Source organism: Acinonyx jubatus, chromosome B4 (genome assembly GCF_027475565.1).
Source record: "Acinonyx jubatus isolate Ajub_Pintada_27869175 chromosome B4, VMU_Ajub_asm_v1.0, whole genome shotgun sequence".
Lineage (NCBI taxonomy): Eukaryota > Metazoa > Chordata > Mammalia > Carnivora > Felidae > Acinonyx > Acinonyx jubatus.
The window spans coordinates 125,433,623-125,456,998 of record NC_069387.1 but is presented as its reverse complement, the minus strand read 5'-3'; the positions used below and the strand labels follow the sequence as shown (position 1 = coordinate 125,456,998).

At 45.8% G+C, this 23,376-nt stretch overlaps 1 protein-coding gene across 2 annotated transcripts in view; it reads left to right on the top strand.

Annotated features, from left to right (window-relative positions):
• The window catches only part of SYN3 (synapsin III), a 464,763-nt gene that overhangs the window by 2,354 nt on the left and 439,033 nt on the right, over window positions 1-23,376 (top strand). Inside the window, exon 1 of one of the 2 annotated variants that reach the window (XM_027070901.2) lies at window positions 4,146-4,310. The exons of the other annotated variant lie outside the window; for it this stretch is intronic. The gene's annotated coding sequence lies outside the window, so the exon portion shown is untranslated. Of the gene's footprint in view, window positions 1-4,145; window positions 4,311-23,376 lie in introns of those variants that run through there. 2 annotated transcript variants of the gene reach the window in all.

The window sequence follows — 23,376 nt, the reverse complement described above, 5'->3', positions numbered from 1 at the left end:
TTATTTACCAATTATTAATTCAACAATGTGCGTTGAGTGCTTCCTAAATGATAGGGCACTGTCCTAGGTGCTGGGGATACAGTGCAGTCTGTTAGGGGAGAGAGAGAGACAGACATTAAATGCTTTGATTCTTCAAGAGCAAACATTGAATGATAGAACATCCCATTGCCAAACCCTCTTGCACTGTTGGTGGGAATGCAAATTGGTGCAGCCACTCTGGAAAGCAGTGTGGAGGTTCCTCAGAAAATTAAAAATAGACCTACCCTATGACCCAGCAATAGCACTGCTAGGAATTTACCCAAGGGATACAGGAGTACTGATGCCTAGGGGCACTTGTACCCCAATGTTTATAGCAGCACTCTCAACAATAGCCAAATTGTGGAAAAGAGCCTAAATGTCCATCAACTGATGAATGGATAAAGAAATTGTGGTTTATATACACAATGGAATACTACTTGGCAATGAGAAAGAATGAAATATGGCCCTTTGTAGCAACGTGGATGGAACTGGAGAGTGTTATGCTAAGTGAAATAAGCCATATAGAGAAAGACAGATACCATATGGTTTCACTCTTATGTGGATCCTGAGAAACTTAACAGAAACCCATGGGGGAGGGGAAGGAAAAAAAAAAAAAAAAGAGGTTAGAGTGGGAGAGAGCCAAAGCATAAGAGACTGTTAAAAACTGAGAACAAACTGAGGGTTGATGGGGGGTGGGAGGGAGGGGAGGGTGGGTGATGGGTATTGAGGAGGGCACCTTTTGGGATGAGCACTGGGTGTTGTATGGAAACCAATTTGACAATAAATTTCATATATTGAAAAAAAAAAAAAAGAACATCCCATTGCCTAGCCAGGAAGTGATAGAGAGTAATAGGCCCTTTTCCCAACTGAATCTTTTAGTATAATCTCCACAGCAAGGCCTTTTGGACCATCTTGTGTAAGGCAGGTCCCCTCCCTTTTACTCTCCCTTCATAGCACTTGTTGTTTGCCCCCCCCCCCCCCTTAAGACTCATGGCTCCAGGAGTTCACATATTGTTTTATCCCAAGAGCCCAGCACAGTGATTAGCACATACTTCTTGAATGAGTGAAATGAATGAGGTGTGGATCTGCTTAACAAGAGTGGCCAGGGAAGGTCATGTTGAGGAGTGATATTTATCCTGAGATCTGAGGGATAAGAAGGATCCAGCAATGCTAAACAATGCCAGGATCAAGAGGCAGAAAGAACAGCTTGTTCAGGGACCAGGAGGTGGAGGAATGGAGCCCAGTGTGATTGGGGAACAGCCTGAGATGAGTTTGGAGAAGTAGACGGGTCCTTGGAAGGCCATGCTGAGCTTGGATTTTATTTGAAGTGCATTGAAAGGTCATTGAGGGATTTTAAGCCTAGTAATGACTTGAGGTTATACTATATATTTGTTTGTTGTCTGTCATGCCTCTAGGATGCAAGCTCCATGATGCAAAGTGTTCAGTAAATATTGCTAGAGTTGATGAATGATCTGGTTTATGTAGCTACCTGGGAAAAATGGAGGAGGGAGAGGAATGGGATTTTGTCACCAATTAAGAGTTAGGTGAGAGGGATGTTGGTGTCTTGGCTGCAGAATAGCAATGGTATTGGAGGAAAGTAGAAGGATTAGAGTTATATTTGGTTACAAAATGGACAAGGACTTGCTGATAGATTAGATGTTGGGAATACAGTAAACGGAAGAACCAAAGATGACCCATGGGTTTATGGTTTAAGATTAGGTGGAGCCAAATGTCCATCAACAGGTGAATGGATAAACAAAATGTGGTATATACTTACAATAGAATATTACTCAGCCATAAAAAGAAATGAAGTACTGATACATGCTGCAATGTGAATGAACCTTAAAAACATGCTAAGTGAAAATAGACAGACACAAAAGTTCACATGCTGTCTGATTTCATTTACATAAAATGTCCAGAGTAGATCAATCCATAGAGACATAAAGCATACCGGTGTTTGCCAGTGACTTGGGGAAGAAGAGTAAATGAAGCATAACTGCTTAAAGGGTAAATAGTTTCCTTTTTGGGTTGATGAAAATGTTTTGGAACTAGATCGAGGTGGTGGTTGCACAACATTATGAATGTAGTAAATGCCACTTAGTTGGACACTTCAAAATGGTTCATTTTATGTGATACGAGTTTCATTTCAATTACAAAAACAAAAATAGATAAAAGCTTGGCTGGATGGGAGCACCAATAACAGAGTGGAGGAGACTAGGTGGGGAGCAGGTTGTGGTTCGGAGAGGAAATTCACGTGCTGTGTTAGAGATGCCTGTGAGATATCCACGTGGAGCCTGGGGTGGGGAGGAAGTCTGGGCTAGAGCTATAAATATGGGAGTTGTCAGCACTTAGATGTCAGCCAACAAAATGGATGAGATCTAGGGAGAGACAGTGTAAAGGAGCACATCACAGCCTGGATCATTCTTTAATTTGATCCTCATATCTACCTATGAGGGAGGTGCTGTTGTCTTCATTTTCAGATGAGGAAACCAAGCCCTCCCCACCCCCTCGACCCCCAGGACATGAACTTGCCCAAGGTCAGACACTTTGTTCATGTGTATCCCTTGGCCTCCAGTGCTTTGCCATTCCCATCTCAGCATGATGCCATTTAGACCTTCAGCAAGGGCCTTCCCTCCCCATCCCTCCTCGTCCTGATGGAGTACTCACATGTGGCAAGCACTGTGCTGGGCGTATGTTGGTGGAGAAAGTGGAAATGGCTCTAATTTTATGGAGTTTACCCACTAAGCAAGCAGCTGCAGTCCACTGATACAGGGGACCTTAGGAGCCTGGAGCAGGAGAATCTGCCCCAGATTTGGGAGTGGGAGGAGGCTTCCTAGAGAAAGTGACAGCGAAGCTGAGATTTGCAGCAGAAGCAGAATGAAGCCTGAGAGAAAGAGGATTCTCTGGAGGGTTCATGATCCCCGAACACCTACTATGGGAATTCACCATTCTCTTCATTCCACCATTCTTCATAGGTTACTGGCATTTTCCAACTCATTGAGAGGGTTTTCTACATTTTCTATAACCCTGGAGGCAATAAGCAGGCAAATGGCTTAGTTTGATTTCAAGTGGGAGCTTCAGAGGGGGAATGAGGTAGGGTGCAAACAGCCGAACTCTTAATTTTTTTTTTAATATTTGATTTATTTTTGAGAGAGTGCAAGTGGGGGAAAGGCAGTGAGAGGGGGACAGAGGATCTGAAGCGGGCTCCGTGCTGATAGCGGCGAGCCTGATGTGGGGCTCGAACTCAAGAACTGCAAGATCATGACCTGAGCGAAAGTTGGATGCTCGACTGACTGAGCCACCCAGGTGCCCCAAACAGCCTGGTTTTTAAAGCCAGGTCCCATCTCTTGAGCAAGTGACTTATTCTCTCTGAACCTTACTTTTTATACCTATGAAATGGATCCAGTAGTGTTCATTGCTTAGTATAGTAAATACATTAAATGATGCAGTAAATATTAGGTACATAATAAATGCTCAGACAACCGATTATCTCTTTTATCTTTTGGAGAGGAAGAGTTTCTGAGTAGACCAGTAGTCCTCACATTCTGTACACTATTTAAAATACAGATATTCGTCTTCCCTCTGAAGGCTTTCATGGTTCTGGATGAGGCACAGAGATCTGTATGTTTAGAAAGCAGCCCACATGATCCTGATAAAAGGAAGTCCAGGAACCATTGGTTTGACCAAATACTTGAGTCATTGCTATGGTGAACATGAAAGGGTTAAGCACCTAGAAGCAGAATTTTGCCTTCTAGGAATTATTAGCCAATGACAGTGCTGACCGATGATGTAATGTCTTTGGCTGGCACTCCATTGGTTAAGTGTATTGTTTCTCTCGCTGCTTCAGCTGTGTGAGGAGCAAAGCTGGAGCCCAAGGGTTAATAATTCTGTGGCAACAGATCTCTTTTTTTTCCCCATTCCTCTTCTGCTAGGTGTGAGTATATAGCCCAGCTCAGCAGATTGCTGCCCTTCTTCCAATAAACAGCTGCATCTTCCTCCTTACCTCCTCCCAAGCAGAGCACATGTCTCCGTAGTACTACAGAGGAGGAGGAAGGGGGAGAGGAAGTGGGGGAGGAGGAGGAGGTGGAGGAGGAGGAGGAGGAGGAGGAGGATCAGGATCGTTTAGGGAAGAGAGAGCCCTTTCAAAGTTCCACGCTGCAGTCTCTCCTTGCCACTGGGGACGGACACAGCCCCCCGCTGCTCTGGCCTACAAATGTCCCACTGGATGCATTGCTAAATTGCCACCTGCTTCTGAGCATTGTTCAACCTGGCAGGATCCTCAGAACCAGGAGGTGAGCCCAGGGTTTTGGAAGAGGGAGTGGGCCTAGCAGAGAGGAGCTCTAGACTGGAGGTCTAAAGGGAGGGAACAGCTCTAGACTGAAGGTCAAGCATAGGCTCCATCCCATAGCCCTGGCACGTGGTATGAGCTCGGGCAGGACAGTTTCCCTCTTTGGGTCTATTTGCTCAAGTGCACAATGTGAGGCTTAGATTAGGGCCCTCTGAATTCTGGGAGACACTGACTGGGGAGTGTGCTGACCTGAAGCTGTAAACAAGCATACTGTTGGTGTAGCTTTCTGTCAAATGATCTGTGTAGATACATGCTTTGCTCTGGGAATCTTGGGCAGCAGGGGAGTGTCAGGTGAGGGCGGTCTCCTTGGAGCTAGCTGTAACCCAGGCTCCTCCTTATATTGTCTGGACTCCCTCTTCAGTGCTCCCACGTGGCCAAGAAGCCCTTGGTAGACTCTGGGCTGAGGTTTCTCCAGAAACACCTGAACGGTCTAAGGGATTTTGATCATGCCCTTTGGGAGGACCTTAGGGCCCCCGACCCTTGAGTTATTAGTGTGCCTTAATCAATTCGATTAATTGATTAATTGAATTGATTAATTCCTAGTTGTCCCATGCTGGAGCTTCTAAGCAGAGGAGAATTATTTTTGCTTTATCGAGAAACTTAGCTGTGACAGTTTTCTTGTGTGTGTTTAGTGGGGCATGCATTATTGCCCCAGCCTGAAACATCTCACCTTGTCCAAAGAGGGTCCTAATGCAAGTGTATTAGCCTCCAGGTGTAAACTGAAAAAAGGACAAATGGGGTGGGGTGAGGGAGATTGGAGCAGAATAACTGGGAAAGGCTGATAGCAAAGAAGTCTCACCTTCAATTCATAGGTAATTCAGTTTGAAAGCCTGCGTTTCACAGACAAGCTATGATGCTACTTCTCTCTTGCAACACTCCAAAAAATATATAACTAAAAAGTTATTTTATTTTTCAGTATTTAGTGATGTATGGGGAGTTACCAATTTCTTTAGGTAGAGTGGAGCCTGCAGTGTTCTCTCTGTGTCTTGTATGACCCTTGGTGCCTGCTGCCCTGTGTTCTGGGTCAGGCTTTGCTGCTGAAGAATATATGTGTAGGTCCTTGGGCAAGTTACTGAGTCTCTCTGAGCTTGTTTTCTTCATTTGTCAATCACAGGGCTGGAGGGAGTTGGACTTAGCTGACTTTTAGAGCTCTCCTAGCTCTGGCTCTCTGTACTTTGGATTGTAAAAAGTCTTTGGAATCTGAGGTTGTTGATTAAGTGGGCTGGATAAAGAATCTTTGAATAAAGGAATATGCTGCATGTGCCCACTAGGTGTGAGGCTGTAAACATTTTAACATTTTGCCCCCTCCATAGCTCTGGAAGTAGGTGGTGTTTACCCCACTCTCCAGATAGGAAATTACCCCAAATCATCATACAGTAAATGTTGATACTGGTATTTGTGCAGGTGGTCATACTGGGATAGCGGTATGTGTCAGGAGAATGGAATGGCTGGAGCTGGGGTCCTTACCTACCCTTGCTTCCATGCATGCTCTTCTTTCTACTATAAATCAAGCACTGATTTTAAAATTGACTAGTTCAGCCAGATTGATGTGAACTCTCCACATTAATATCTGAGACAGCAGAAGATTGGGGGACTCTGGATCTAAAAGGGACCTTACAGTCCTGTGGACCAGGCCCCTCAATTTATAGCTGAGAAAATGGAGGTCCAGAGAAGTTAGGTGACTTGTTTTCTGTCACTCAGTGAGTCAATAGATGGCAGGGGATGGAGTCCAAGACTCTGATTTAGGTGTTTGAAGGTATATTATTATTAATGAGTTTAAAAAAAAATACCTTCATCTGAGAAATTTGGGATCATTTGAATTTAACTGTTCTGAACATAACCTTTGTCTGTTCTCACCAGGCCCCTTTGAAATGCCAAAGGGTTGAAGTAAGAATCATTGGACACTTAACCCATGCTTGGTGTTGTGGCAGGTGTCTGAAACATGAAAGGAGGGTGGGGGTGGTAGGCAAGCTGAGTATGAGATGTGAGACATGGTCAGTCTCCTTCAGGAGACTCAGGATGAAAATTGTATTTCCTGAGAATCTAACTCACGGGTCAGCAGTCTTTCTTAGTGGATGAGCTGGGACTCTGACCCTTTTTCTCTGTGTGTGACTGGCACCTAATTTATGCCATTATAGGAATACTTGCTACACAGCATGTGGTCTCTGTTCTTTTTCTTTCCCACTAAGCTGCATGTTTCCTAAAATGTGGAACTTAATCGGTGGAGCTGCTTAATGGGGAGGTGGGTGTCAGTATCTTGGATGTGCAGAGATGTACACTCAGAAATAAACTCCATCAAATAATGATTAAAAAGCACAATGCAGATACTTGACTCCCTCCTTGATCACTGTAACATTAAAAAGGAATCATCTTAATACCAGGCTTCAAATATCCTAACGGTTATAGGAAAGAGGAGTTATCATTATTCTGCAGGAGTGAAGAGCAAAGCTAGCAGCAATGGGTGGAAATTGGAGGGGAGCAGATAGATAAATAGAGGTAGAGTGTACTGATGATGGGGGCTTTGCAATGGGTAAGTCCACCTTCCACACTCTTGTCTTCAGAAGAGGGTGGTAACCCTTGGGGATTACTGCCCTGGCCAAGAGTAGCACTTGGTAGCCTCTAATGCCCCTTCTAGACATAAGATTTGTTGATAATCTATCTACCAAGCAGGAGTAAATGAGAGGAGGCCTAGAGTATAACAGAGCTGCCTCTTAGTCTTAGTATGGGGTGGAAATCATTCACAGTCCAAACAACCGTTTAAAATATTTTAATTGCCAAAAAATTACATTACATATGTTTTTTTGTGTATGCAATCCTGAACAGTAATTCGTATGCTAATTAGTGTGTAAAACACTGATTTAGGCTAAGAGAAGTAGCAACATAAAGCCTATATGCTGTTATTTGGGTCTTTCTACTGTTCTATCTTTAAGGTAACTAAAATTTCTCACTTGCATGGGGTAGGGGATGGAGAATTCTCAAGTGTCCTTGCTTCCTTGTATTATGCTATTCTGTTTGATAAACAATCTCTAATACCATTAAATATGGTATTGTTTATAATAATACCATTAACAGGTTTTTTAAGTGATATTAAAAATTAAATGAGATAATGTATGTGGAAACCCCGAACCCAGGAACTGTTACAGACAGAGTAGATGCTTAGTACATTTGTACTGGAAGGAAATCAGCGTCTTGCTTTAGCATACTTGTCTCTGCTGGTCTTTGAAAAATTTTGGAGAAGAACCTGGCCACCTGTGTCCAGGCTGGCGTTTCCTATTTGAGATTGGCATGTCCAGTTTGGCTCCTCTACACAGTGCTCGCCCTCTTGTCCCTGAGTAATGAGATCGGAAACTTCACAGACCTGAATTCAAGACACCAGCCCTTACCTATCATTCTGTGATATTGGCCATGTTACTTAACATCTCTGTGTTTGTTTTTTTCACTTCTGAAAATTGGATCGGTAGGCTCACCCTGAAGGGTGGATGGGGGCTTAATTTAGAACCTTTAGAAAGGGACTGGAACATACATAGGGTAGGTGTTCTATAAATGGCTACTTTCTTTGTTCTCCACCGAAAGGTGTTACAGAAAGGTGTTTTTTTTTCCTCTTTCACTCTCACCTCAAACTTATTTGCCCACATTAGTAGTATTTCTAGATACTTTTTTCTAAATGTTTATTTATTTTTGAGAGAGAGAGAGAGAGCCCAAGCAGGGGAGAGGCAGAGAGTGAGGGAGACACAGAATCCAAAGCAGGCTCTAGGCTCTGAGCTGTCAGCGCAGGGCTCGAACCCACAAACCACGAGATCATGACCAGGACCAAATTTGAACATTTAACCAACTGAGCCACCCAGGCACCTCTGTTTCTAGAGAATTTTGTACAAACCTTCAGGAAACCTCTTGACATTGCTCTAAGAATGCATTGTCTTGCAGCCTTGTCCCCTTCTAGCTCATGTTCACGGCAGTCACCTAACCAAACACCAGAAAGCTGCACTCAGAAGGGAGATGTTGCGCTTAATCCATTTTTTAAGTTTATTTATTTATTTTGAGAAAGAGAGAGGGAGAGTGCATGAGTGGTGGAGGGGCAGAGAGAGAGGGAGAGAGAGAATCCCAAGCAGACTCTACACTATCAGCACAGAGTCCAATGCAGGGCTCAAGTCCACGGAACCAGGAGATCACGACCTAAGCTGAGATCAGGAGTCAGACACTTAACCGACTGAGCCACCCAGGTGCCCCCATTTTTAAAACTCCAGTAGCTGATTTAAATATGTTTTACTCAGCGGTCAAGTGGACAGGTAATTTGAAGCGTGCTTCAGAAGCCAAAGTATGGCTCTGCATTCAAAGCATTAGAAATTTCATCATTGAATTTTCATCCCTTGGGTTTATTTATTCATCCATTTAATAAATATTTATGGAGTGCTTATGCTGTGATAGGCACCATCCTAGGTGCTGGGGATATATCAATGAACAGTGTGGACAAGATCCCTACCCTCGTGGATCTTGTATTCTGGGGAAATAGAAAATAACCACAGAACAATTACATTGTGAGATGTCAGTGGTGAGGGCCATAAGAAAAACAGTATAAGGGCATAAGAAGATGCCATTATAGAAAAGTCCATCAAAGGGCTCTAAGGAGTTGCTATTTCAGCAGAGTGGGGAGGAGGAGGGGAGTTTGAGAAGGTAGAACTAGAGAGGTACCCAAAACCAGGTCTGGTTGGGATTCATGGACGGTGGAGTGACGTTTGGACTCTACTCTTAGCTGGAGGTTTTGAGCAAAGAGTTTACATGGTTTGGCTTATTCTTTTAATTGGTTTTATTTTTTAAACTGCCATGTGGTAAAGTTGACTTTGTTTTGGTGTTCAGTTCTATGACTCAGCACACGTATAGACTCATGGAAGTACCAACATAACAATGGGGGCACAGAACAGTTTCATCACCCAGAAACCTCCTTCCTAATGTCCCTGTGTAGTCACAGACTCCCCACTTGTAACGTTTGGCAACCACAACTCTACTTTCCATTGCTACCATTTTATCTTTCTGAGGACATGATACCAGTAGAATCATACAGTATGTAGCTTTCTGAGGCTAGCTTCTTTCCCTGAGCATGATGCCTTTGAGATTTGTCCATGTTGTATCAATAGTTTGTTCGTTTTTATTGCTGGCTAGCATCCCACTGTGTGAACATACCACCGTGTGTCCATTCCCTCACCCTTGAAAGACACTTGGGTTGTTTCCAGGTTTGGGCAGTTATGAAAAGAGCTGATATAAACATTTGTGTTCAGGTTTTTGTATGAACACACATTTTTGGACCTCTAGGGTAAATACCCAACCATTGGATTGCTGGGACATACAACAAATTTACACTCAACTTTATAAGAAACTGCCAAATGATTTCCCACGTGACTGTACCATTTTGCATTCCCACCAGCAGGGTATGAAAGTTCCAGTTACTCTGCATTCTTGTCAACACTTGTCATTTTCAGTACTTTTTATTTTAGCCACTCTAATCGTTTAATTATATCTTGCCATGGTTTTAATTTGCATTTACCTAGTGGCCAGTGATATTGAATATCTTTTCACATGTTTCTTTGCCATCCTTATATCCTCTTTAGAGAGGTGTTTGTTCAAGTCTATTACCCATTTTTAAAATTGCTTTTGTGTTTCTAACTGTTAAGTTTTGAGTATTCTTTGTATCTTCTGGATATCAGTGTTTTCTTGAACATGTGATCTATAAATATTGAACTTGTTTTTAAGGCATCATTCTGAATGCTGTGTGGGAGGGAAGCTCTAGTATGGACGGGTGGAAGCAGAAGGGTCAGTGAGTAGACCATTGCAGTAGTCCATGGGGAGAGATGATGACAGTTTGAATGGAATTCATTTGGGTGAAAGCAGTGAGAAGTGGTCAAAATCAATGAAAAATTTAAAAGTAGAGCCATTTGAACTTGGTGATGGGTGGAATTGGAATATGGGGGAAAAGAAGAGTCACAGATAGGATAGCCATAGTGCTGTAGTGCTGGAGGGGCTGAGAATTTAAATGTAATTTAGGCATGGCATCTGCCCTCAAGAAGCTCACCATCTAGTGAGATTTACTATAAGCAGTTCACCTGGAATACATCCGGGTGTGCTCTCAGAGGTCTTGTAGAAAGAACTGGGGGAGCTCAGCTGATGGAAAAATGACTGAGTGTAAGGTTTGCAAGGCCTGTGCTCTTGGCAGCCACTCTCAAACTTTCATGTGTGTAAGAATCAGGTGAGGAGGTTATTAAAAATGCAGCTGGCTAGGCTCCTGCCCCAAGAGTAAGAGGCCTGTGGTTAGCAACACCACAGATCATTCTGTGCAGGTGATTGGTTGACCAATGTGAGAAACCCTTGGAGGAACTGAGAGGACTTCACAGAAGAGGTGATGTCTGCGGTCGACTTTCAGCGTTTAGTGGGAATTCTGACTTGGAGAAGGCTGTGGGAAGGGCAGCCAGGCACGGTACAGTTTCGTGAGGGAAGAGCGAAAGCAAAGGGTTGGAAGAATGATGGAGACTGGCTGGATCCTAGAGTAGCATAGGTGATGAGTGGGAGTCATGTGACTTCCTGTGCTCAATGAATCTAATGTGATTACCACAACCTAGCAGCTCCTCGGTACTATCAAGGAGTCTGCCGTGGTGAAATGGACCAGGCATCCCAATGCTGGGTGTGCAGAGTGGCTGGCTTTCGAAGTCGCATGTGACCACGTGCCTTTGAGGAGAGCCACTGCCTGGGGAACAAGCTGGTTGGGGATGCTGTGTGCAGAGGTTTGCAGAAGGATGCCCTGTCCCCAGGACCACTTTGGGCCTTCCTTGAAGTTCACAGACTCTGCCTCTCCTTTTCATACCTCATCATGCCTACTTCCCAAGGATGCTGAGCCACATCTTCCTGTGGCATAATTACTCACTGTGTACCACACATAGTTCAAAGCACTTTACATGGATTAACCCATTTAATTCTCCCAACAGCCTATGGATGAGATAGAACAGTTATTTCTGTGTTACGATGAGCAGCCGAGTCACAGACTGGCTCAAGGGCTCAGTGCTACAAAATAGAAGAGCTGGCATATTAACCCAGGTGGTTTTGACTTGAGCCCACGCTTTGAATTGTTACGCTGCATCTGCCCTCTAGGGGCATCTTTAGAGGATGTGTGGCTGCAATAACACAAGCACTGAACTTACTGCAGCCCCGTCACTGTTTTGTGGCCTTCCTGGGGTTATTCCCTGTAGAGACTATTCCTTTTTGTTTTCTTATATATTTTTTAATGTTTATTTATTTTTGAGAGAGGGAGAGAGAGACAGACAGGCAGACAGACAGACAGGGTGCAACCAGGAGAGAGAGGGAGACACAGAATCCGAGGCAGGCTCTAGGCTCTGTGCTGTCAGTACAGAGCCCTACATGAGGCCGAACTCACAAGCCTCAAGATCATGACCTGAGCCGAAGTTGGATGCTTAACTGACTGAGATGCCCAGGTGCCCCTGGGGACTATGTCAATAATACACTTTTATGTTGAAAGATTTTTCTTTTTTGATTTTAGCTTTTGGGTTAAAACTTACTATTTTTATTCTTTCTTGCCAGGTTCATAACAATACAGTATATCTTTTGTGAGGTATGAAATAGCAACATAAGGTGTTGTGGTATCATGATGCCCCTAAAAGTTGTTGTTATGTGTGGAACTTTTCGACCTTATGCTGAAATGGCCCTAGGGTATTATGTTTTTAGAGCTCTTCTAATTCTGTCTTTCTCCTTAACTTCCCCTGCTTCAAGCAGGTAGTGTACTTTCCTCTAGCAGAATTCTTTCTGATTTACCACATCTAGTTGGCTGAAGTCAAAGAAAGCAAATGACCAAATATATGTGGATTGCTTCCTAAGGAAGAGTCAACAGGCTCTGACTAAAGGGCTTTTCTCCTTTTCTGTAAAGTTCAGAGAGAGGTGTTGCAGACTGATGGGTCTGGAGGCCTCTTCCCCTTATTTCAAGGTTCTCAACTGTGCTGGCATTTGTAACTTCAGGCTGCTGTAACCAATTACTGTAGACTGGGTGCTTAAACAACAGGCATTTACTTCTCACAGTTCCGGAGGCGGGAAAGTCCATAATCAGGGTATCAGTGTACTGGGTTGTGGTGAGGGCTTTCTTCCTGGTACGCAGATGGCCATCTTTTTGCTGTGTCCCAGCATCTGGAAAACAGGGAGAGAGGAAGTAAGCTCTCTGAATGTCTCTTCTTAGAAGGGCACTAATCCCATCCCCGTGAGGAGGGCTCCTCCCTCATGACCGGATTATCTCCCAAAGGCCTCATCTCCAAAGGCTGGGGATTAGGGCTTCAATATAGGAATTGGTGGGGTGGGGGTGGGGGGATGCACAAACCCTCAGCCCATAGCATGTGGGTAGCTGAGTGTGCTATGCAAGAGACCTCCAGACAGCACAGAACGAATACAATGTGATCTAGAAGAGTTTTGAAGTTTCTTTTGGCAGAGGTAGAGAGGGAGCTCTAAGGAGGTTTTCAGAGCCTAGAGCTCAGTTTTGAAAGATGGAGTTCACTAATCCGGCGGGGGTGGGGAGGTGCTTAGAGAAGGATAAAACAGGATGCCATTCCAAGAAGCAGGAAGAGCATGTGCAAAGGCATATGACCACATGGCAGGGAAGCAGATACGTGTCAGTGAGTGTAATGGTGCCGATGAGGCTGCAGCCCAAGCTGGCACCGATCAGAAAGGGCCCCCCTGCTGCATGAAAGGGCTTGGGCTTACATTAAGGAGCAGCTGCCTCGTTTAAGTAAGGTAGTGACATGGTCAGATTTTTGTTTTTTAAAAAATGTCTCTGACAGCCTATGCTGTGGAAGTGGATTTGGAGGACACTTAGCTGGATGCAGGGAGGCCAGGAGGGAAGGTTCTGCAGTGGTCCATTCAAGACATTATGCTTTTCTGAGCTACAGGCTGAGAGAGGTGAAGTGAGTGTCAAAGCTTCCCTTTATTGAGTCCCACACCCAGAATAACCCCCTTTTCCCTGTGAAGGTGAATTTGATATGATCCCTGTCCTCAAAAAGTTTGTAATATAGAGACATCTCAGAAACCATTGGCAGTATGAGAGATGGGTTCATCAAGTTTCTTTGATTCACAAATATCTTTTGAATGCTTGCTGTGTGCCAGACCTTTCTGGTCGGTGCTCAAGATACGAGAGTGAAAAAAATCAACAAAATTCTTGTCCTCGTGGGGTTCCCATTCAAGTTGGAGGGAGCACAGAGGGGAGACACTGCAAAGGTAAGATAGATAATGTGTTAGATGGTAGTGGGCATTACAGACAAAGGAGGGAAGGAGGAGAGGGGTGTTGGAGGAGGGGCTGCCAGTTTTTAAAAGGCAACTTTTGAATAAAGAGCTAAAGGGGGGAAAAGGAACATTATCCTAAGTATACAAATATAGAGGCAAAGCTACCTACATGGAGGCTTCACAGTATAGCAACTTTGAACATGACCTTTGGGGAAAGGCAGACTTAAATCTGAATCCTGGTTCCATGCCATACTGGCTGGGTGACCTTAGACACATCATTTTACCTCACCTCCTTGAACATGGCTTTTCTGATCTCTAAAATGAGATACAGGCCTGGCACGCTGAAAATGCTCACTATATGGTACATATTCATAATGGTGGGGGTGATTCTGGCAGGGCATCACCAGGGCTTTACAGGAAAGGGGCCCTGGGAGGTACAGCAGGGGGGTTTGAAACAGATTTCCTGACCAGGAATCTCTACTGTGCCTTTGCAGGCCCTGCAGAACCAAGTCAGGGGGCCTTAGGGGCAGAGAGGCAAAAGTCCCCAAACAGCCTCTTTGATAAAGAGGACAGGAGAGCCATGGGACCCAGTGTCATGCCTCATGCTGTGATCCTTGAAAGTCTCCATGCATCTTGGGAAGAATTCTGTCCCTAGGCAGGTCTCAACCCCCTGGGAAAGGGTGTGAGAAAAAGCTTTTTGTGATTTAAAGAAATAATGGAGGTGAAAATTGGTGGGTGTGAAGGTGAGTCTGGCTTCTCTTGAGCAGTTTTACCTGTGAGCCCAACAGAAATGGCTCTTTTCTGCAGGGGCTGGAGGAGGCAGCTGCCAAGGCTGCCATTCCAGTCCTGGCTGTGAAAAAGCCCTTCCATGCCTGCAAGTGACAGAGGAGAGGGCTGCTCTCTGGAAGGAGTCAGCAGCAGCTGCTGGGGCTCCCTGGGTGGAACACAGCTCTGCTGCCCGTGGTGCTTCTCTTTCCTGTCATGTGTCATCAGCCATTGGTGTCATGGTGCCTGCCTGAGGGGGCATTACTGCCGCCAGGCTAAGGCCAACCACTTCCCAAGGCTGCTTTTGGGGGAGGGTCTGGGGGCAGCAAGCCGCTGCCCAGCAGGGGAGTGAGTGAGAGCACAGCATTGATTGGGATTCCTATAAGACGTTCCTTTTCCCTTTTTTCCTTGTCTGAGTCTTCTGTTTTCTTGTGTGTGTGTGTGTGTGTGTGTGTGTGTGTGTGTGTGTGTGTGTATTCAGTTTCATTATTTAATTCATCCACCCCCATTCTTTTTTTTCTTCTTCCATCTATCCTCATTTTTTTCTTAGATCTTTCTTTTTCTTCTCCCTTCTTTCCTTCTTTTCATCTACTCACTCATTTGTTAATTCATCATCCATCCATCAAGCATGTTCTCTGTGCAGCACTTAGCCCAGGGCACAGATAACACCTTCCCTGCACTCAGAAGCTTAGTTGCTGCCGGAAGAGGAGAAATACACAGGCAAAGTCTGTAGTAAGTGGTCTAATCTCTGGAGTCAGACAAACCTGGTTAGAGTTTGGCCACATCCTCAATGTGTTACCTTGGGCAAGTTACTGAACCTTTCAAGTGAGCCTCAGATGCTTCAGCTTTCAATCAGAGTACTAGAACCTTCTTCCTAGGATTGCTAGTGATGAAGTTTTGGGGTGATGTGGGTTCGTGGTGTCCAGAGATGATGGCCAAAAAAGAGTTCTGGTAGATGTGTTTGGTGCAAAAAGGTGATTTTATTAAAGCATAGGGACAGGATCCGTGGGCAGGAAGAGCTGTGCTGGAGTCCTGATGGGTACCTAATTATATACCCTCAGGTTGGGAGGGGGACAGGGATAGAGTATGTTTCTAAGGAATTTTGTAAGCAAGTTTTCCAGGACCTTGAGGGGCTAGCTGTTTCTAGGGAAACACCATTTATCACCATTTAATAAAACCTCAGTCATGAGACCCCCCCTCAGATGCATATGGGGGGCATAAGCTTGGAGCATGATTGCCAGCATATATCCTGGGGCAGTTGACATAAAGGAAGTAGACTTCTAGGATCCTTGAGGTTGGAACAATGTTAAGCCAGTGTTCTCCTTTGCCCCCAGCAAAGTGTCATCATCAAGGGAGCTGAGCTCCTAGAGGGAGGTCACTCTGCTGGTTTCAAGGACTTGTCAATGGGCTGTAGGCAGTAAAGGAATTTAATTTTTCATTTGTCTTAGTTTCCCACATCACCATGGCAAGCACTTAAACCCCCTTTCTTTGTTCTTGGGTAGCTGGGAGAGTCCAAGGAATATCATACAGATCCCACCTGGGGTGGGGGTTAGGTGCTAGCTTGTGCTTTGCCCCTCTGCCTGCCTCATGCTCCCTCATCACTAGGAGTATAGGAGGCAGTATAGGTAACATACTTAGCCTGGCATGTAGCAAGAATTCAGGCAATGTTGTTATGAATACAGTCTAAGGGGCGCCTGGGTGGCCCAGTCAGTTAAGCGTCCGACTCTTGATTTTGGCTCAGGTTTGTGATCTCACAGTTCATTTTGTGGGACCGAGCCCCACGTCAGGCTCTGCACTGGCAGTGAGGAGGCTGCTTGGGATTCTGTCTCCCTTTCTCTCTGCCCCTCCCCTGCTCGTGCGCTCTGTCTCTCTCAAAATAAATAAACTTAAAAAAATATATAGTCTGACACATATTATTAGACATCTGGTAAAATTAAATTTCCTTATAACCTGCAGCCCATTGACAAATAACTTGAGGCAGGCAGAGTATGACATTCCTCCAGGAACTTCCTACTGTCTTAATGTTAATGCTTTGTTAGAAGGAAAAACAACATTAGCTTGACAATAGCTAGGCCTTCAGTATCTTGTGAGTCTTCTTTAGCATACGAAAATTGATATGGAAACTTCCCTTTGACTTTATCTCTCCCAGCCGGCAAGTGTATAACTAGTTTCTCCTCACAATCCCCAGGGTGCTCTTCCTGCCCATGGGTTCTGTCCCTGTGCTTTAATAAAATCACCTTTTTTGCACCGGAAAAAAAAAAAAAGAAAAAGAAAAAAGAAAAAAAAAGACATCAGTACAAAGGAAGGAAGAGAAAGAAACCACTTTTCTGTGTTTGATTCTTACTCTTCGAAGTGAGAATCGGAGATGTGCAATGGAGTCCCTCCCATCTGAGCCCCTGGTCTTATAGGTAAGTGAAGAAGCCCGTGGATAGAGAGGTGACTCAGCCTAGGGGGCGCTGATAGTGTGGAGTCCAAACCATCTGGGTTGAGTCCTCATCCCACACAGAATCACGGTGGCGACTGTGCAAATTCCTCTCCCTTTCCAGGCCTCAGTTTCCTCTGTGTGTCAAGTGAAAGATAACAAACGATTACTGTTAGGACTAATTGGTTTAATATATGAACAGAGCTTAAAACGTGCCTAGATCATAGGAAATATTGTATAAATACTAGGTGCTTTTAACACCGTAATTAGTATTGCTGTCACTGTCACAACCACTGGTGTTAGGGTCACACAGTGGGCCAGTGGTGGTAGCCACCAACCGCCTTTAGTGGGAATGCATGCTAGTCTTGCCCACATCTGCCCCTTTACGCAAGTGGTGAGGCTGACAGCTTTCCTAGCCGAGGAGAGGGAACCGTGTCCCTATAATTGCAGCTGAGACCGCATAATTGAGCAGTTCCCAGAACCTTCGGAGCCAGTGCCTGGGCTCAGGCTCTCCGAGGCGAAGGGCACTGCAGAGTCCATCACAGTGCTGCCCAGTAGGTGCCAGGTTACAAGCAGTATCCCACTGACGTTGAGCACCAGGAGAGCTGAGGGGAGGGTGGGCCAGCAAGCCAGGGCGTCACAGTGGTTGAAGGGCTGCATCTGGGGATGGACTAGACTGATACAGAGGCAGGTTTTAATTCTGCCACTTACCTGGTACATGATGCTCCGCAGGTTGCTTCACCCCTTTCAGCCTCAGTTTTCTCATCTGTAAAGTGGAGTTAATGGTAGTACTTGCTTCGTAGGATTCTGTAAGGATTAATGAGACAATGCTTGTAATGAGCTCAGTGCTAGTAAGCAGTGGGCTGCATGAGGGCTATTACTTTCTGCTATTTAGAAGAAAAGTGCTCCCCATTTGGACAGGGTGAAGTGAGCAACTGGCAAGTATGCGCTGATTTCCAGAGAATCCTGTATTTTAATTGTGGTAATTTTGGAGTCAGGAAACAAAACAAGACAAAACAAACACACACTACCTGCAGACTCAGGAGACCTGCGTTCTGGGCCTGGCCTGGCTCTACTTCACGGAGTGACCTTGGACAAGCCACTTCCTGGGCTGTGCCTGGTCTCCCCATCAGGCAACAAAGTCGTGGGAGCAGAGCAGCCACAGTGCACAGTTCCGTGTGTTTCCAGGGGTCCCCTCCAGGTCCAGCCCCACCAGGTGACTGTCTCTGCCAGGGCACAGCCCACACCCCCCAGAATCCCAGAGTTCTTCACTGGATCATTAGTGAGTGCCCAGCATGCCAGTCTTGCATCCATGTCCTGTACACGGTGCCAGGATGAGGCCTGGGTGGGCAGGGTCACCGGGGAGTCTGGCAGGAAGTGAACCCATTCTCAATGTAAAGAAACTGCTGCAGGATAATGGAAGAAGGTGCGCACTGGACCCCCCTTCCCGCGGTTTTACTTTCCGCAGTTTCAGTAACCTGTGGTCAACCTCCATCTGGAAGCAGATGGTCCTCCTTCTGAGGAATCGTCAGAAGGCCACCGCAGCCTTTACACTGTGTCACAATACCCGTGTCATCCCCCTCCCTTCATCTCATCACATAGCCGTTGTATCCTCTCCCGTCATCACAAGAAGGGTGAGTACAGGACAATAAGATATTTTGAGAGAGAGAGGGAGGGATCATGTCACAAACTTTTATTACAGTGTACTGTAATAATTCTATTTTATTATTAGCTGTTGTTGTTAATCTCTTATAGCACCTAATTTATAAATCAAACTTTATCATAGGAAAATACTTAGTGTAGAGAGGGTTTGGTACCGTCTGCGGTTTCAGGCACCCACGGGATATCTGGGAACAGACCCCTCATGGATAAGGGGGGACTGCTGTAGTTGGTGGGGGCCACTAGGGTCAACATTAAATGGAGTGGCCAGGAAGATCTCTGAGGAAGTAGCATCGGAGGTGGGGCCTGAATGACAAGGAGGTGGCAAGGGGAAGAGAGAGGGCAGAACATTCTGGGCAGTGGGAACAGCAAGGGCTGAGGCCCATGGTGGGTGGGGCAGGGATACTGGAGAGTGAGGTCAGCTTGTGTGAGAAACAGAAGGGCCAGTTTGGGTGTAGAAAACGAGTGAGGGAAAGGGAGTCCAGGTGATGTCCCCCCACAGGCCATGAAGGAAGCTTAAATGCCATCCACAGCAGAGGGGTGTGAGTTGTGGGAGGGGAGGGGGTGCGGAGGCAGGGAGGCCAGAGAGGAGCTTCCTCCTTGGTCCAGGTCAGGATATCAGTGGCTTGGACCCTGGTAGTGGCTATGGAGTCGGAAGAAGTAGATGCACTGGGACGCTGGGTTGGGGAGGAGGGTTGACGGCCCGGGGGTGGTGCTGCTGGAGAGGGAAGAACAACCAAGTGCAGTATTTACTGAGATGGGAAGATGAAAAGGGGCAGTTTGGGGTGGGGGAGGACAGGAAATGGAGTTCTGTTTTGGGCAGGATACATTTAAGATGCCTAATAGCGTGCCTTTGCTGCTCTGCAGAGTGCACTTGCTAAATTCCTCATTAGGGCGGCACCTGCCCGTCAGAAGCACCGCCAGGCTGGCTGTCTGCCCACTGAGCTCAGGCAGGGGGCTGCGGGCAACTGAAGGGGATAAGAGTGACTGTGCAGCGCTCAGCCTGCTCTCATTGGTGTGCTCTCTTCCTGTGTGTCTCTCTCTGTCTCCCTGTCTCTGTGCATCTCTTTCTGTGTGTCCTTCTCTGTCTCCATGTCTCCCTGTCTGTCTTTCTGTGCATCTCTGTCATTCCCTGTGTCTCTCATCTCTCCTTGTCTCTCTATGTCTCTGTGTGTCTCTCTCTGTCTCTTTCTCTCTCTGTGTCTCTCTCTGTGTCCTTCTTGATCTCCATGTCTCCCTGTCCCTCTGTGTGCCTCTTTGTCTCTCTATCTCTCCCTGTCTCTCTATCTCTTCCTCTCTCACCTGTCAATAGCTTCATTCAGATGTTCCAGGTAGTCCCTCATTTCAGTCCTTCTTCCTTTGCCTGAGGGAGCCTCCCAAAAGTCTCCTGTGTCTCTAGGAAGAAGGTTACTTATTGGGCTCTGTGTGTTTTCTGATCTGGCAGAAGAAAACACCATGTCTGGTGCCTGGACCTTGGCAATGCTGGCATCTTTCTTGACTGGGTTCCCAGCTGTGTCTGCTACTGTTTCAACTCAATGAGCCCATCGCCAGACATGGTCCCTCCCCCAAAACCATAGGGACAGGTGTGCACAGGGCTTTGCAGGGACACAGAGCAGCTCTCTAATCCCAGTTGGTTGGTGAAAGTAGTCAGGGAAGCCTCCGTAGGGGAGAAGGGAAGGAGCTGTGTCAGAAGTAGCCAGCTAAAGAACATAGGAGAGCAAAGGGAATGTCATGCCAGGCAGAGGGAACAGAGACGTGAAACCATTGCATGGGGGCCAGGGCGTAGGTGACCAGGAACTTTAAGCAGCTCTGTATAGCTAAGCTATATTGTCAGCACCCAAGAAGCCAGATTCCAGGCTCATGGAGGCTCAAGGTACCATGATGTGATAGAAAATCAATAGGCCCTGGCCCCAGAAAGACCTGGGTTTGAATCCTAATACCATGAAGGGGCAGTGCTCCCTAGTGATTAGGACCATGTCCATAGGAGCCAGGTTGCCTGGGTTTGAATTGAAGCTCTCCCACTAATCAGCAGTTTAACTTTGGGCCTCGGTGTCCATGTCTGTAAAGTGTGGATGATAATAGCACACCTACCTCATAAGGCTAGAGGAAGGATGGCATGAGTAAATATGTGTCCGGTGCTTAGAACAATGCCTGGGTGACTCAGTTGGTTACGTGTCTGACTCTTTATTCAGCTCAGCTCAGCTCACGATTTGTGAGATCGAGCCCCAGGTTGGGCTCCATGCTGACATTGTGGAGCCTGCTTGGGATTCTCTCTCTCTCTCTCTCTCTCTCTCTCTCTCTCTCTCTCTCTTTCTCAAAATAAAATAAACTTAAAACAAAACAAAACAATGCCTGACAGAAGCTGTAATGATTATTTACAAGTTGAGTGATCACGAAAATTACTTGTCATCTCTGGTACTCAGTTTTTTCCCTCTGTAAATTACGGGTGATGGCACTTTCTGAGCAGGGTATATCCTGCAGACGATTGCACAGTGTTTGGCACTTCACAGGTGCTCAATAAATGATAGCAGTTAGTTTTACATTGCAGACTCCTTAGAAGGAAGTTCTGTATGGAGTAAGAAATAGTATCAACTTCCAAGTCCCTTTCATATTCTAAATTAGTTTCTGAAAAAGCAGCTCTGATTTAATGGAGAAATGGAAAATAAAGAATTAGGAAGGAAAAGAAGGAAGGGAAGGAAGAAGAGATGGAGGGAAGAGGGAAGGAAAGACAGCTCAGATTCTAAGAAGGAGCCTCCGTGGAAGTGCTCTTTGTAAGTGGGACAAAGACAAGAAGGTTGGAGTTGATGCAGCCCAAATCAGAGCAATCTCAGAGCAGGTCCACATGCAAGATGAGGCACCAGGAACTCTGCTGGAGGAATCAGCAAGGATCCCCCACTGCATTCCCCTGCTCCCAGCCACACTCTGTTCCCCAGTTGCATACCCAAACCTCAGAATTTCCTGACTTCATAGAGAGATGATCCAAATGTTCTGTTTCTTGGCCTGTTGCTGCACAGTGAGGTGTGGGCAGAAGGACCTTCAGGCAGATGCCTCTTCAAGGGCATCATCACCAGGGAACACAGACACACAGTGATGTGTTCGGAGACTCAGATGTTCCCTTGGATACTAATTTTTTCTGATGTATACAACAACCTGGTTTTCTCAACAAAATCAGGACATAGGGGCTTTCTGGGTTTTCACTGGCAGGGATCAAGGGAGCAGAGCATTCTCAGCTCTGATCCTGGAAGTGGCTAGGACTTGGCTTTCCAGCCAGGTAGATGGGCATAACAGCCATAGTTCTAGGAGTTGGAGATGCTCTCCCAGGAGGTGGGAAGTGGATTCCCCTCTCTCCCCACCAGAGGTAACAGGACCCCAGCAAGGCCAATTTTTGAAGGAGGGCTCCAGAACTCTACTCATGCATTCAAGGCAGACTGGATACTGGAGTCTTGTTGGATTTCTGGGGGCTGGTGAACCAGAGAGTCCAACTGGTCATAGAAAAGAAAATAGCCTAAACCAAGGTCAGCCCTTGGGCCACTCAGGTATTTAATGTTAGGGGTAATAGGAAGTGGTATTTTGACCTCAGGATTCATACAGAAGCCTGGGGTACCCTTGGACAAGCTCTGCATATGACTGGCAGAAAAGGTGATCTGGGGACCCCAGGAACCCCAGCCCTTGAAGTTGGCTTTAGAGAAGTGAGTTAATCCTAAATCCTTTCAAAAGGGGCCACAGAGAGTATTTATTAGAATTTTTCTGAGGAAATAGAGAATCTATTAATTAATTAATTAATTAATTAATTCTATTATTTACTGAGTTTGCATAAGTGCTATGGATGCAGAGCTGAAATACAGCCCCTGCCCTCAGTGAGTCAGATCTAACCCTTCATCACTATAGGTAGGAGCCACTACTGTTACAAACAATCACAAACTCATTGCTATAGATGATAAGCATTTGTTTGGCTCATGCATCTTCGAGTTGACTGGGAACTGACTGATCTTAGCTGGGCTCATCCGGGTGGCTCTAAAGTACTGCTTGAGTCTAGGTCTTCTCCAAAAATACCCTTCTCGGATCCATGGGACATGTTCTCATGGCACTGGCAGAGGTACAAGAGGGCAAGTGGAAACATGGTGTCTCTTAGGTCTGTGGCTCAGAACTGGTGAGCTGTCACATCAGCCCAAACTGGTCACATGGCCAGGCCCAAAGTCAGTGGGCAGGGGAGTCACTCAGCTACTAGTGGAAAGAAAGACCTCCAGAGTCACTTGATTTTGAACTGTGTAGATCCTGGGAGGAGTACAGAATTGAAACTATAGAACTGCTCACCCCAACATAGGTGTGTTCATTTATGTATAAACTATGAATACTTTACCAATATACTGTAACCATAAAATGCACACGCAAAAAAGAAATTTAAGGGTGAGATTGAAAATAGGGAAATAAAAGTTCAAACAATTTTTTCCCTCCGCTCCAGTGCATCATTTTGAAAAGCCCTCGGGGATGGGCTTCCTACTTTGGAGACTCTGGTCTGGAAAAGTATTTCTCAAAATGTGACACAGAGATCAACTGGAGCATATCATTTGGATCATTTGGAGAGCTTGTTAAATGCATATTCTGGGCTACTTTTCCTGCCTACAAAATCAGAGCCTCTAAGAGTGAAGTCTGGGAATTTGTATTGTTAGGAGCTCCAGGGGAGGTGGGTGCATATTGGAGTTTGAGACTTGTAAACCAACAGAGCACTCAGCCTCTGGTGGAAAGAAACCCAAAAGGGGTTTCCGAGAATACTGGAACCACCCCCCTTGCCCAGCCTGGAGTGTGCTGGGGGTGGTTAGGAAGGCCGTCCTGAATGAGGGGTGTCGGAGGTGAGTGCTGAAGGAAGGAGACACTTAACCATGACGTGTGGAGAAGGCTGTGC